Here is a 3,737-nt window from a genome sequence, read left to right as displayed (position 1 = left end):
TAAAAATTAAACGTAAGAGATGAAATGACAATACCAAATTTTGAAAGTATCCGAAGGTTGCGACTTTAGAAACTTTCGCTCGTACTTTGTAAACGAAAAATTAAAAAATTAAAGTGAACACTTTAAGAAATTAAATATATTGAATATTTGAGAATTGAGATTTGAGAGAGAAGAGATTTGAGAGAGTGAAAAATTGTGTGACAAATGATTTGAAGTAGTAGGGTATTTATAGAATTTTTTTTGGGATTAAAAAATATTTTTTAAAGTTAATTTTTTTATTTTTTAATAAATGGGCCCAAACTAGCCGTTTGGACCCAAAAGCGGCTGTATAGCCATTGGGCCAACGGCTAGTTTGGCCCAAAATCTTAATTTTTTTTTTAAAAAAAAATATACAGGACGGTTAACCGGCGGGCCTGGACCAAGCATACATACTTATGCTTTGTTTAAACATTACTCTTACGATATTGAGCATTCAACCACTACCCATCCACACACTTCTTAATTCACCCTTCCTAATTTGTCTAAGCTCTAATATGATTATGTGACTTGTTTACACTCTTTCACATGTATAAAAATTCACACCATATTTATTTGTAATTTATTTAATCATTTTTTAACTACATCCAAGTGATGGTCTATAACCTTGTACATAGATCATCGTGGTCTTCGCCTAATCATGATATCAGTCGATGCGATAATAAACGTGTAAGTCTACGATAGACTATACTGATCGATGGATGACATAGTTCATGATCTACGATGGTCTATTAAGTGTCATCACCAGTCCAAGATCATCTATTTAAATCATTTTTAATATAATTGTTTTCTTCCACCGGCCCCAAAACATGTGATTATCCATTTAAATCATATTATATTTAATTATTTTCTTCCACCATCCCTAAAACATGTTACTATTATCTATTTGATTTTTTTTTAATTTAATTATTCATTTTTTAACTACCTCCATGTGATGGTCTATAGATGTGTACATAGATCACGGTAGTCTAAGCATAATCAGGATATCAGTCGATGCACTAATAAAGGTGTAAGTCTATGGTAAACCATACAAATCGATGGCTGACATAGGTCATGATCTACAACAGTCTATTTAGTGTCACCACCAGTTCAAAAGAGAAAAATTACTTTTTCAACGGTAAAAAACGGCTACTTTTGTTAGCCATCAGTGTGAACACTTTGTTTTTACTTCATATATAAGGTGTACATCCCTCCTTATTTTATTTCATCAACTTTATTTTGTTTTTAAAAATTCTACAATGTCGCAAGCATCTCAATCATCCAATTCTAAAAATACTCTAATTTGTCATTGTGGAAATGCGGCTGCCTTGAGGACATCACGCACAGATTTAAATCCAGGTCGTAAATTTTATAATTGTGCAATTGCAAAGGTGAGGTGTGCGTGTTTTTTTTAAAAAGTTAAGTTAATGGTTATGTAATTATTTTTTTTCCTAGGATAATGGCGCATGCTCGTTTTTCAAATGGCTTGATGAGATATCACGTCCATCCAGTCCATCAACGTTTATTCCGGGACTCGAAACATCAAATTTTCAAGGCTTGGCAAAATTTAATCTACTACAAAGGCTCCAACAATGCGAAGAAAATAAAAATTTTCTCATGATTTTGTTTAAAGAAGCCGAAGAACAGAGGGATCACTTTAACCTACTGCTACATGACACCCAAATAGAGAGGGATCAACTAAAACAAAAATTGATTTTTGCCGAAGAAAGAGAGAATGTCCTAAAAATGTTGTTATGTGCGATAATGCTAGTATTCGTTCTTTGAAAAAGTGTAACATGGATGTAGTGACATTGAATAAATAATAATAGTTCTACTTTTGTAGAATGTTAAATACTATTTTTGATAGAACCATAGTCGATTAAACAACACGTCAACTTAAATTCGACCAGCAGGATAATGATAGACTATGCATACGGTATATGGAATATTAAGTATGCATTCTATGATATCAAGCATACAATGTACCAACTATGACCACACCCTGCATATTCAAATTCCATGCCACAAATTAGTTTGATAGAAACAGATTCAGCTCAGAATCATAACAAGTTTTATAAAATAAAAGAATAATTGTCATATCCTACCACCAAATTGTTCAAACTTCATATATGTGAAATAAAAAAAAAATTGTCATATCCTAACAACTCATCATTTAACAACAAATTAAACATCTTAGCATTTAAATGTCTTTTTCCCTAAATTCCTCATCAACACAAGTGTTGCTGTTGATTTCATCAACAATATCTATGACCACATCTGTTTGGACAGCTTCAACTTCTTTTTTCTCAACAATTGAAGCTGCTTCTTCATTCTCACCTTCTTCTCCTTCTTTTTTAGTATGTGCATCAGCTGCTACTTCTTCAGTTTCCTTTTCTTCCACACCTTCTTTTCTTACTTCACCTGTAGCAGCTGTTTCTTCCTCAGCTTCAGCAGTTGTTTCTTCTTCAGCTTCTTCTTTTCGTTCACCTGCTGCTTCTTGCTCAACTTCTTCTTTGTCAGCTTCTTCTTCAACAGTTTTTCCTTTTTCCGAGCCTCCTTGTTCATCTGTTGCCGCTTCTTCTTCTTCTGCTGCTGCTGCTACTTTTCCAGCTTCTTCTTGGCTCTTATCTTCTTCTCCATCCTTCTTTTCTTCTTTTTTTTCTTTTTCTTCCACAATAGCGTCCAACTCATCCATTTTGCTCTTTTTTTCTCCTTCTTCATTCCTCTCCGATTCATGCACATGCACTATTTCATTATATTACAAAGTATTACTGATATTTAAAGCTAAATATTCATTAACAATATCAATTAATGAATGAAGTTACCTCGCTCATGTTATCGCTCATCACTTTCCTTTTCCTTCATTCTTTTCTCTTTGATATAGGCAGCAATATCCAACATCGCTTCCTCGAGCGCAACCACACTCTTATGAAGATCCCTGGGGGATGAGGTTCCCGCTGCATCTTTGGAGGTGCTCGGAGAATCATCATCACCAACGCGTACTCCAACGGGGTTACCACCCAAATCCCCGTCATCATCACTATCCTCATTTGAAGTGAGGACAGTCACCCCTTCTAACTCTTTCTTCAAGCCATCGAGGACATTATTCTTCACCTCGTTCGTATATGGCTCAAACGTAATCATGTAATCCATCTTCGTCTCACGAACAGTAGGGATGATGTACGGGTGTACGTTCTACCAAATATCAATTAACAATTACATAACATTCGATAAAATGGTACTATTATTGCATTATAGAAAATAAGTTCATACCTCGGTAACTTTTCCTTTATACTTGAATGGGTCACCTTCGATTATCTTGTCGCTTTTTGAAGTGTGTCATCTGAGGATGCGGGGGATGGGTAAGGGCTCATCCATTGATTTTCCAGCAAATTCTCCAAGATGAAGAAAGGCCTCATAGATCCAAATCTGTAAGCAGTACAACAGTGAAAAAAATAACTATGATTCTATGACATAGTATAAATAAAATGATAATCTACGATAAACCTACTAAATGGTTTATGGTAGATACCATGAATGCCCAGGGAAATCCGTATAGAGCATAGGATGCCTTCTGCTTCTCATCAAATACTTCTTTCTGCTTCTTCAGGTCGCTTTTCTTTTTCAGATAGTCCATGGTCAGTTGAAATGCCTCTTTCCCCCATGGATACTTCCGGAAGAAACTCAAAAAGTCAACCATTCGAATCAGTTTTGAGTCGACA

Source organism: Capsicum annuum, chromosome 3, assembly GCF_002878395.1.
Source record: "Capsicum annuum cultivar UCD-10X-F1 chromosome 3, UCD10Xv1.1, whole genome shotgun sequence".
Taxonomy (NCBI): domain Eukaryota; kingdom Viridiplantae; phylum Streptophyta; class Magnoliopsida; order Solanales; family Solanaceae; genus Capsicum; species Capsicum annuum.
Note: the sequence above shows the minus strand (reverse complement) of the source record.